Genomic DNA, 12,971 nt, shown 5'->3' with positions numbered 1-12,971 from the left:
CAACAAAACCCGAAGAAGAAGAAGAAGACAAAAACAGCTATGGGCGAGTCATATAACTATGAAGAGCTATCTGAGGTAAATGTCCAGTCTATCCCCTTTGTGTGACGCATGATGTTCTAACCATTCGGTTCAATCTTAGGGGGATGACGTTGAGAGTGATGCTGAGGATGCCGAGGTAATTTCAATCTCTCCTGATTCAAATATTTCCTTGGAAAGGCCTCAAAGGTGGGTTTGTAGGAAAGTTCCTATGACTCATCCAGATGCTTATATGGATCCTAACTTCCTTTTGAAGAAGGCTTTATATACTCCAAAGTGCCACACCAGTAGCTCCTCGGGTGATCTTATGGCGGGTCTGCCCGAGAAAGCCTCCAGTCGTAAACGCCGCACCGAGGTGCCTCTTCTTTCCTTATCAAATGAATTTTGTTTGTTGATTGCTCAAACTCACAATATTTTCACCTTAACAGGTGTCCCCTCCTTCATCAGGCGACTCGTCATCTTCAAAATTTCCACCTCTTGTTCGTCTCCCACGGTACATCATTATTGGTCTATCCAGCATTTGCTTCTGTACTTTATACTTCATTATATATACCTCAACCTTTCGACTTTTAGGGCTCAAGCAAAGAAAGGGAAAATCAGTGGGTGAGTACCAAATAGTGAAGCACGTAAGTTGCGGAAGTAGATGTTTCTATCCCTGAAGCTCAAGTTGAACCAGCTCACACTCATACTAATCCTCCTGAAAGGAATATTATGGATGATTTTCTTGATGTTCAAGTTGACCCGACAGAAGTTCACAATATGTCCATGGAGGCACATGAGAGAAAAAATCTCAACCCACCAAGCCCTCGGAAGACTACCAAAGATGTTATGCTCAAAGAACAAATTGTTGTCATCACTAGGAAGGGTCACACGACGCTTGTCATCAATGTGGTGGCTAAACATACTACCAAGGGTGTCCCAACCAAAATGGAAAAGGGGAAATATAAATTTGAACTTCCCAATATTGAGAAACTAGACTTGGAAGAACTGCATGCGGGATATTTGAACCGTCTCTCCATGAGCCGGGACATGGAAGCCAGCCTGGTAAGTACGATGAAAAAGAGATACGAGATATGATGTTGTCCAATAAATTATACCATATGTCTCCTTGTAGCCCCCAAGGGTTGGGTCATCTTCTTGAAGATGATCCGATTCTTGTAAATAACTTGAAAACTTCAACCTCTAGCCCCCAAGGGTTGGGTCATCTTCTTGAAGATGACCCGGGTCTTGTTAATAACGTGAAAACTTTAACCTGTAGCCCCAAGGGCCGGGTCATTTTCTTGAAGATGAGCCTCGTCATGTTAATAACTTGAAAACTTCAACCTATAGCCCCCAAGGGCCGGGTCATCTTATTGATGATGAGCCAGGTCTTGTTAATAACTTGAAAACTTCAACCTGTAGCCCCTAAGGGTTGGGTCATCTTCTTGAAGATGAGTCGAGTCTTGTTAATAACATGCAAACTTCAACCTTTAGCCCCCAAGTCCCGGGTCATATTCTTGAAGAAGAGCCGGTCATGTTAATAACTTGAAAACTTCAACCTTTAGTCCCCAAGCGCCGGGTCATCTTCATGAAGATGAGTCAGGTCTTGTTAATAACTTGAAAACTAAAATGCATTAGCCCCCAAGTGTCAAGTATATTGCTTGCAAGCTGCTTGAGACTTGATACCAAACGATTAGTCCATATGGACGACTTAGTTTCGAGCTAATTTATCCATCTTGCTTGATTGTATAGGAATCTATAGGACATGCTGACTCGTAATTAAGTGGCATGAAGAAAAATTTGGCACGGCAACAAGATGTTAGGGCTGCAGCTCAGGAAAAACTTCGAGTCTGCTAGGCAGAACTTGAAAAGACCAAGGCTCAGCAAATATTATACAAACAATCGGCCGAAGCTGACAAAGCCTCCCTGTAGGAACGCGCTCAAAACATCAAGGGTCAGCTGAAACTGGTTATGGAAGAATTGACTAGTGTACGACGACATATCTCCAAGATGAGCAATGTTGTCTTTGGTAAGTATTTTGTACATTGTCCATTGCATCCATTGTAAAGAACACAAACCACCAAGCGACTTATATTCCATATTTTTCCTTGCACGCCCTCGATCCGCCAATCTTCAAGACGTCTTTGTGTTAAAGCTGAAAGCGCTATATATCCTAATGGAGCAACTCTATGCTGGCGGCTTATTCACCATCAAGGCTGTGTGGGGTGACAGAGAGCCCGTAAAGTTCATCAGTGATATGGTGAAACGGATCTCGACCATACCCAAGCATATATAAGAAATGAATAAATCAGCTTTACGGAAAGGGATGTTCACTACTATGAGCCGGTCTTTGTCTTATGCTCTAGAACTCAAGCCGGAAGACATAGCACGCAGGTTTCCGGAGTATAAAGATGATGGCTCAAAATTCACTCAGGAAGACTACGCCAGTACGTAAGGGAGTTTCGTCCCGCAGCGAACCGGTTTGCTGAGGGTCTCGAACTGACCAACTATCAGGCGGCTTATGATGACAACCATAAGCGTGTGCCACCTCCCACTTTTGCAACAATGGACCTTCCTCCTCAGCGCTGTAAGCACCTTTTTTCCTCTGATGTTGATCCGTCAATCATCTTGAGAGAGGAAGCTGAATTCTATGCCTTAATCAATTGCACCTGGGATATGAACAACTTCCAGATCCAAGACCCCGAAAGCTTGGCACAAGGTCACCTGGAGGCGGTTTAACCAAGGCAACTTCCGAAGCTTTAACCTGTAGAAAAACTGAACCCGGAGGAAACTTGTCACCGGGTTAATGTGGAAAGAAAACTTTGGCCTTCTTGAGCCATGTAATATTTTTGGGTGTAAAAAACTGCTATAATTGCATGAGTATGGACGCGGAAACTTTCTGGCATTACCTTTTAATACAAGTCGCCTTTTTGACTTGTCATTGTCTTGCAAATTTGTTTTTCCCTCTTTGATAAAAAGGACTTTAGAGTCACCAAGCTTTGCATGAGTTAGTAAGACTATTAAATCTCTGCCTGAAAAATATAACACCATACTGGGTTACAAATAATCCGGCTCAGTGAGTCACGGCGGGTAAATGGGCTTGCAAGGTTCTAGTCGTACCCTAAGAGGTTTTTGCAAAAACCTTTATGTTTTTAGGCTGGCGGATCTGGCTCAAGTCAGGCTCTAGTGAAGCAGGTTCAATGAACTCATGGTTTGTCCATTTTCCATATGTCGGCTCTCCCTGACACCTCAATGTTTGTACCTTGGTAAGTTCATGGCCCAGAATGGATTGACTCGCCAAGAGTACACGGGGTCAATAAGGGGAGTCGCTTCAAACATACAGTCCAGTATAACCATTGTAATGTGTTAATTTTACGCTTGCCAAGAGGGTATTAAGGCGGAACAGTATGAGTTAGAATCCCCAACTGACCTATGAACAAGGAAAAAACGAGCATAGAATTGTAGAAGACAATGCTATTACTCCTAAACAACCTGGGGAATAGTATCCCCAAGTAAGCTGGTTTTTATCTTTCATGATCATAAATTGGCACCTATGTCTGAACCGTGCATCATGGCAATTGGTTCACTTTGGCTTATTAGAATCTATGTTTGAAAGATCACATCAGGGAGTGTTGGTGCACTAAAGACTGGGGTCTCCAGTGCCCCGGACTAGTGTGCGGACACCTGCAGCCCCTCCACAGCGGCAAGGCGTGTCGCTGGGGCTTAGTGCGAAAGCAATATTCAGAAGCCGCCAAGTATAGATTGCAAGCCCCGGCAAGCACTCGCTTGCTGGGAAGGAAGAAGAGACCCTGGATGGAGCTCCTTGCTGGGGAGATAGACGATGCCACGACATGACCCTCCTGCCGAGCAAGAAGGACTAACCCCTGGCAAGCCACCCTTGTCGGGAAGGCTGACAAGGCCTCAGCAGGCCATCACCTCCCTGCCGAGGAGAACAAGAAGAGCCCCGGCAAGGTAACCTTGCCGGGAATAAAGAGAAGGTCCGAGGAGAGGTGCGGGCCCAGGGCGCCCTCGCGCCCTGCAAACGCCTACACCGACAAGCACGCCACCGACGATGCATGAGCCACACGTCCGTTCGCATGCCAGCGCAACACCCCGAAGTTGCCACCTGTGGGTACGTGTCCAATCCCCCTGATGAGGTCAGGGAAGTTTGTCAAACGATTTAATGCACCTCTGACAAGGCAGTAACACTGTAACTCTCGGTCGGCGTTGTTTCACTCGTGAAGCCAGCATTCACCCACTGAGCCCTGTGGTGACCCCTTCGACTATAAAAAGAGGCCCGAGGCTCAGTGTTAGGGGCTTTTGGATTTTTTTTACCAACCGAAAGGCTATAAAAGGGGACCCACTCGTGAACGCACCGTTCACCCACTGACCCCACCGTTCACCCACCATTCACCCATTGAACCCACCGCTCACCCACTGAGCCCTGTGGTGACCCCTTCGCCTATAAACGGGACCGTTGAGGCCCCAATAGGTGTCGAACCTTCATCGACATCTTTGGCGCGCCATGTAGGGGGGTCGCCGGAAGGAGGTCGGCGTCAGCGCCACCCCAATTCGATGAGCCGCTCGTCGGCTCTAGGGATCCCAGTTTGCTGCTGCATCTTCCCTGAGTGGGAGGAAGCAGTGGCTGCTCTGCCCGCACAAGAGCCCGTAGCGCCTCCATAGGTGCTATAAGAGCGTGGGTGGAAGGAGCGGAAGCCCCGAGCTCCGCATCGCCCGACCGATACACCTCCTTGGAACGTCACGCTACTGTCGAGGGCGTGACAGGGGCTTCGGCCAGTCCTCCGATGCTTACTCCCACCGACGCACCTCTCCGGAGTGCAGCATGGTCGTCGAGGACACGTCCGAGGACCCGAACCGCCCCTTCAGGCGTCCTCTGGTTTGCATTTCTCCTTGGCACGCTATGACGCAAGAAAGATGCGCTCGGGGGGCTCCGCCAGCAAAACTCTTGCAAAAGAGATGAGAAAGCGATATGCCCCAGCATGCATTTATCCTTCAGAGTGTCCAAAGGCCACCAGCGAAAACCTCGTCGGCCAGGAGGCTGCTGGGGGCAACATCAACTTGCTGGGGGTACGGATATTCCTCCCCGGCATCACCTTCAGACACTGCAGCTAGGAATGTCGCGTCACGCCAGATAAGTACAGAGGCAAACTTCTTGCCAGACTCTTGGTAGATTAGTTGTATCCTTTTCAAGCACCTACTTTCGTATGAGAATCCCGCACACAGATGAACCTTGCTAGGATCATTGCACTCCGACTCCGTTTCGAGCCTGTTCAACAACTTGAGCGGCTACAGACAACCCTTATCTCGTTTCAAACTCGCTCAATGTTTCGGACGGCTATGTACCACCTTATTTCGCCTCGAGCCACGCTCGACGATTTGCATGGTTGCACTAAGTGCGGCAAGGAGTTTTGCCGATGATGACCTCCTGTGTTGAGTTTCCTGAGGATCCGCTCCTCTAAGTGATCGCGGCAGGATAAGTCAAGCCAGCAAGCATCTAGAAAGTGCAGAGGAATAATCATACAAAATTAGAGTCAAATAAAGGATGCAACTATTCATTCATTTGTCTGGATACATTCGATTCCACTTACAAAACATTGTTGTCCTTACCTAAAGACTCTGTCTTTTAACGAGCGGCAACCTATGCGAACCAAGTGAAGTTCAAGAAGACAAAAAGGCGGAGTCCACGACGCGTTCAGGGCTGGTTCCCCAGGACCAACATTGTGCCGACAAGAATGGGACCAACCCCAACAAGCACCGTCTAGCCCCCTATGGCTTGATACAAGAGGGCAGGGCACAGGAAGGGGTGAAGGATCGGGAGTCCACGAGCGCGCCTCCTCCTTGAGTCGGGGGGGGCAACACCCGCTCTGGTGAGGTGGCCCAAGCAGAGGGCATGTAGAAGTCAGATCTTGCGAAGGTGCCTACCTCTTGAACATGACGCACTGACGCCAGCTCTTGCAAGATACCCCTGTCGGGCGGGGAAGAGGCGTGAGCGGGCCTCGGCGGCATGGCCGGCGATCAGTCGGAACCCGGGGAATCGTACTCCGAACTGACCCCCCGTAGTCCTGACCTGCCAAGGGCACAACCACCACCGATGTCCCCCTCGTTGCTATCGCTCGAGGAGGGATACTCGGCGCCGCTCGAGCTCTCTTCGCAGCAACCGAGATGCACACATCTGCGCCCATAAAACTTGACGCATAGCATATTTTCCTCAGCTAGCTTAAATTGGAGGATATGCCCATCCTCGAGATTGTGGGCGCGGGTGAAGGCTTTCTAGCCTCGCCCGAGCAACATGGAGTGTAGCTTCGGGTACTCCACGCGCGCCTGCATAGCGTCGTGGGAGTGTAACATCCCAAATTTCCTAATTTGGAATGTTTTATAATTGTAGCTAAGCATCTATGCATTTTTATTTGAATGAATGTGGCATTTGAATTTTCCTTTGGTTTTAGTTTGAATATTATTTTGGCACAAGATTTCAACCACAAAGTTCTTCCTCACAATATGCCTGCCAAGCAAGAAAGACAGGAGGTAACATGACACCTTGAAAATAAATAAAGTCAGAAGAAAATAGTGCCAAAAATTTTAAAGACAAAATTTGAATTTTTGTTGGATTTTAAAAAACTAATTTTTTCTGAACTTTTAGTTTTGTGAAAAATAAAATGCCCACGTGGTGGGATTTTTTTTTCAAGAATTTTGATACATAATACCTATTTTTCTAATAAATAGGAAACATGTCTTTTATTAGGAAAGTTATCTGGGCCTATTAGGTATCCAATCCGACCCGGTTCCCCGTCATCCCCAACCTCTCGCTCTTTCCTTCCCTACTAATGGACGATGCCACACGAAGTTTCCTCGCCGATCTTCTCCGTGATTCGCGAGATCCCTTGCCTCCCTGCGCCTCCCTCGCCCCTATGTAAGACCCCCTCGGCCTCCTCGTTCCGTTACCCTAGAAACCCCGCCGTTCCCCACGCCCAGCCGCCCCTGCTGACCTCGCTAGAGTGCAGTCCAGGACCGAACCAGGACCCCCTGCCGAGCTCCACACCTCGCCCAGGAGCACCCCATCGCCCCTGGACCCCCGATCCCCCTCCCCCGCCGATACTCCCTCCATCGGATCCCCTCCCTGGCGCCGTTTTCCCCGCCGGAGCGCCCTACCCTCGCCGCCTCCACCTCGGCCGGCCATCGTCGGAGCTCTCTCTGTTAGCAAGTAAGTTTTCTTCTCTTCCTCTCTCTATTATTTCCTCCCACCATTAGAACTTAAATAGATGGCCAAGATTAGATCTAACTTACCTCTTCGGTTAGTTAAAATAAACCAAGCAGTTCTGTTAGTTAGATTATAAACCCAAAGGTTTTCCTTATATTGCGACCGTTCGTTAGTTAGCCTAAACCGCGTACGATCTTCAGCCAATCACAGCCTGCCAAGTCGCCCCTTTATTTTTAATATTTTCTGTTTTTTTATTCTGAAAAAGATTTGAACCTTATTTTAGATTGCTTATAACTTTTAATCCATAACACTAATTGAGGTGATTCTTTTTTGCATTGGATCAAAAATTTCATGTAGTTTCTGTAGATATAGAATTTGTCCATGTTTGAAAATGTAAAAATTGAATTTAAACAGATTTGCTCTAAATTGTTTTTGTTAATAACTGGAGTTTAAAAATATATTTTTAATTGATTCCTTTTGCTACGGATCACTAGTGATCTTATTTATCACTAGGTTAAATTTCAGAATTTTAAGGATATTTTATCTTGGGGTTTTAATTAAACAGATTCTGTTTTGGTTATTCAAAGACATTTTTCTCTCTTGTGTTATAACTACTTAATGTTTGTTGTTTTATATTGATTACTTCTTATTGAGATGCTTATTGTGTGATATTTTGTTTCGTTAGATTATCCGGAGTGTGAAGCTTGTTATCTAGACGCGCTCGAGTTCGAAAATTGTCAACAAGGCAAGTCACGTTGATCATGTTTTTACCTATGTTTTATATGCGTTGTATTTCTACCTTCTTAACCCAATTGCATGCAAACTAGGTACTTGGAAATTTGGATCTTGATGTAGTATCATGTGGAAGGCACCCAATGTAACATCCCGATTTTCCTAATTGGGAATGTTTTACATTGTAGCTAAGCATCTATGCATATTGATTGAAATAAATTTGGCACATGAATTCCTTTGTCTTTTTGATTTGCATTTCCATTTTTTTCCTCGCAAGAAAAGCCCGGGGAAATACTCTCTTGCACGCAAGAGAGAGAGCGGAGGAAAATGACCCTCCAAAGTGCGGGAAATTTCTAAAATGTTGGAGCCAAGAAAATCCAAAGATCATTTGCAAAAATAATTGCAAAAAGAAAATAAAGCAAATTTGGGAATTTCTGAAAAAACATTTTTTAAAAGTTTTTATTTTTGCTTTGAAAAAATGTTATTCGGGTAGAGGATATTTTTTTGATTTTTTTTGGTATATAAAAACCTATACTAAATATTTTTATTTATTTCCTTTTATTCGCTTTTATTTTCTGTTTCGGAATAGGTTTAAAAAAATAGGAAAGTTTTAGCCGCCGCCCCGAGCGCATTATAAGGCCATGGGCCGAATCTCCACCGCCAGGGAATGAATCCCTTAATTGCGGGCCGACCGACCCTTCCCCACCCGCCTCTCTCCCACTGCCGTTGGGCCCCACTGGCCCAGCCACTCCACCCCGCCGGCCATCTCCTTCCTCCTTCCAAAATTTTCTGCCCGAGACCGAGCCAGCACCAGGAACTCGGGATCCTCCCCGATTCCCTCTCTTCCTTCCTTCCCCACTCCCCCTCCCTGGCCTATAAGTACCCCCGCCCCCGGCCGCCTCCGTTCCCACCCCGTCCTCGACGAGCCGCCACCCGAGCCGCCCCCTGCCGCCGCCCACCGGAGCCGAGCTCCTGCAGCTTTCGGCCGCCCCCTGGAGCAGCGCCCCGAGCCGCTCCCCGCTCCGCCCGACGCCTCCCCTCGGTGGAGGACTGCCGCCGCCGCCGCCCCATCCCCTCCACCGCCCCCCGGAGCCCTCCCCTCGCCGGCGACCACCTTCCCCGCCGGAGTAGCCTCCACAGCCACGGTAGCTCCTCTTCCCTTTGTTGTTCCTTTTTTTTGTAGCCCTTAGATCCTTATTAGATGGTTTAGATTAGTTCTTAGAATACCCCTTCGGTTTAGAGTAGAAAACCGGCGGTTTTATTTCACTTACTCATTTTAGCCAGCAAGTTTTGTTAGCTCGGCCGTTTGCTCCTAACGTTGCAACAAACGCCCCCGCAGCCTATCACAACACGCCACGTGTACCCCCGTGTTAGTTACTAGTTAGCTTCATTTTTCTGCCTATTTGCAAAAACAGAAAAGTTTCTGTTTTCTTTTGGCCACAACTTTTGATCCCAAAGTCCAATGACATTGATTCTTGTTCCAGTAGACTCCAATTTTTCTGTAGTTTTTAAAAACATATAATTTGTCTATGTTTGAAAGTTTCAAATATAAGTTAGATCAGATTTAGTTTAAACCTTGTTTTGCCTATTCCAGGAGTTTAAAAAATGATTTTGAGTAGATTCTTTTTGCTACTGCTTCCTAGTGATTAAATATTACTGTGGTAGAAGTTTCAAAAAATTTAAAGTATTTTTACTGGTGTTTGCAACAGAAACAATTTCTGCCTTAATAACGCGTGTTGAATTCTTTTACTTAGGCTTTAGCAAATCCTTAATTGTGATGTTATTTTACTTGTTGCTTGATTGTAGTGCTTATGGTGTGTTTTCTGTTTGTATCGGTAGATCATCCGGAGTGCGAAGCGTGTTACTTAGAAGCGCTCGATCAAGACAACTATCATCAAGGCAAGTCATTTTGATCATCTTTTTTTTACCTATGTTTTCGATGCATGGTAGATCACCTTTCTTTGCCCAATTGCATGCTGCCTAGGTACTTGGAAACTTTCGTATAAGTTGTAGTATCATGTGGTAGGCACACAACAACCCCGATACTTGGCCCCGGGACGACAATTTCTTAATGCTATGCTTGAGTAGACGGGTTTTCGGTTGAGTGTATATCACGAGTGATGCGAGGTTGATTAAATAATCAAGACCGGCTAAGACAAGACTTTCAAGACCTCGGACGAAATGCAACTCTGGGTGAAGGACGGTTGATCGGCTCCCTGGAGAACCCTGTGGATGCCCGGGATGCTGGAGAGGCCATGTCATCCTGCGGAAAGCTTCACCCAGGCTCGAAGAGACGGACGGAGACTTCAAGACTCAAGGCTTACCTGCACAGCCACAAGTCATTATGGGCTCTGGCTTGGTTGGACAACGCGGCGACTCTGGACAGGCGATGCTAGCAGATGTAGAAGAACGGTAGGAATGGATGGGCACCGACATGGATTCAGAGGGACCCGCTGAAAGACCATGTTTTGATCTTCCGGTCTTCAAACACCCTGAAGTGCGAGGACAAACCCGGAGGCGATCAAATCTTGTGGGCAATGTGTGCAAAACTCTGCAGAGTGCCCAACCTAATCGATTAGCCGTGTCCACGGTCATGGACAACTTGAGCCGAAGGCAATGAATTTCCCCTGAACTCTGGACACAACTTAATAGTGATGTGGGTGTTAACAATTATTCGTACGAGAATTGGTTGGCGGAACCATCTCGTTAACAACAAACAATGTAGTAATATTTTGCTTCCAACCCCTCTTGCTGTAGGATAAAACTGGCTTTATGCAAAACTTAGCCCCACCGGCCAAATATGCATGTAGACATAGTTGATTGTTATTTTACTCCTCTCTTTGATGACTTGCCGGCATATTCAATATGCTGACCTACACGGCTGCAACATATCATGTTGTAGAGTACTTTTCCGACCAGGAGTGAGGCTACGATCTACGCTTAGCGACATGCCCTTGGAGTCGGATGGACTCGTCTACCTGATGCTTCCGCTATTCTTCGTTAGATATCTCATGAGATGGCCTTCAACCACTTTATTCTAATCCTTTATTGTAATAAAGTACTCTTTATGAGATTTCAATTAATAAAGCTGTGTGATTGAACTCTTGAATATTTACATTATGTACTGTGTGTGTACCAGCATGATCTTGGGATGGTACGGAAACACCAGAGGCTTAACTCGTCTTGAGTCGGGTCGCTACAGAAATGGTATTGAGAGCACATGCTGACCTTAGGACGTAACCTCTAGGAATGGAAAAGCCTTAGGAAGAAAACTATTTTCTCTTATGTCTATAAATCTTCTATTTCCTCTTCTGATCATTTCTGACTTCTCTCCGATTTTCCAATGTTTAGATGACCACCTTCATCCCTGTTAAGTTCACGGAGTTTTGCCAGCCCGACGCCACTATGCCGTTCGGAAAGGATCTGGTACAGATCACCAAGGACTTGAGGATTGCTCTGCCGACTATCACAGGGAAGCCAACTTCGTCTTACCCGGAGGATTCACGCTACAGGATCGAGGTGCACGTTCCCGGAAGGACATTCCAGCCGCCCACTGAGCCGATGGATTTCAAGTTCATCGCACCCAACTGGATTCTCGGAAGGGACATGGCGATCCATTGTGCACTCGGACGTATCAAGGAAGAATACAAAGGCTGCCGTATTTCTCTAGACCTATTCACCGTATCCCGGAGAAACAAAGACGGAGAAATCAGCTCAAGCAAGACCAAGGACACTCTCTTGTCTTATGCCCAGACCTTGGAGAAGCACAGCGGGACTCTGGAGCATCGTGTGATCAAGGACGCCAGGAAGATCAAGCAACTGTCACTCCGCGAGCTTGAACTAGAAGAAGCAGCCAGGGAAGCCCACTATGAACATGAACTGGAGGTGAAGGACTTTCTGGAGCGGATCGAGAAGCTGAAGACTCGAGTTGCATACCTGGAGGAGGAACTGGACATGGGCGAGAACCTTCATCCCGAAGGAGACGTAGCCCCCTTGATCAGCAACGACGAGGACTATGAAGAAAGCTCCACCGAAGGACCCATCACCATGCTTTTCTAAGGAGGACACTAAGACTAGACCACCAAATTTACTTTATCGTTATACGTTTTAGGCCGGTGTTTAGGATCATCGAATTTTGTATCCCCGTGTGAACCTTTGTGATGGTATTGAATAAAATGTGTGGTGTGATACTTGTTTGTTGCATTTCATATGGGTAGTGTAATTACTCTTAGACCATTGTTCTATGCTAATCTCACCCCTCCACAAACATCAGATGCCTCCGAGACGCGCCCCTGAGTCCAACTTCCCGCCGGAACTCACCCACTTGATCCAGCAACAAAACACCCTAATGCAGCTGATCATCCAGAACCAGAACAATAACAACAACCGTCACCCTCCCCAGGCCGACAATCTCACCCGTTTCTTGAGGTTGAACCCTCCAACTTTCTCCAGTAGCATTGAGCCCATTGTTGCAGATGATTGGCTCCGCAAGATGGAGCGTGAACTTATCATTGCTGGTTGTACTGAAGCTGAGAAGGTGCGTTTTGCCGCGCATCAACTTGAAGGCCCTGCAGCTGCTTGGTGGGAGAACTACACCACCACTTATCCCATTGCTGGAGTCACTTAGGAGCAATTCAAGCAAGCCTTCCGCACCGCACATGTCTCAGCTGGTGCAATGAGTCTGAAGAAGCGTGAGTTTCGCAACTTACGCCAGGGGAATCGCTCTGTGGCCTAGTACGCCGATGAATTCAGCATGCTCGCCCGTTATGCACCTGGAGATGTGGCCGATGATGCGGCCAAGCAGGAAAAGTTCTTGGAAGGACACAATGATGAGCTGAGCATTCAGTTGACTGTAGCCACCTTCAACAACTACCAGGAGCTGGTTGATAAGGCCCTCATCTTGGAGGGGAAACACCAGCAGATGGAGAACCGCAAGAGGAAGTATGCGGTTGGAAAGTTCAACTCCGGCACTCAGCAGAAGCCTCGCTACACCCCCAATTCAGGG

The sequence above is a fragment of the Hordeum vulgare genome, chromosome 5H (assembly GCF_904849725.1).
Source record: "Hordeum vulgare subsp. vulgare chromosome 5H, MorexV3_pseudomolecules_assembly, whole genome shotgun sequence".
NCBI classification, from domain to species: domain Eukaryota; kingdom Viridiplantae; phylum Streptophyta; class Magnoliopsida; order Poales; family Poaceae; genus Hordeum; species Hordeum vulgare.
This window is presented reverse-complemented; position numbering follows the sequence as displayed.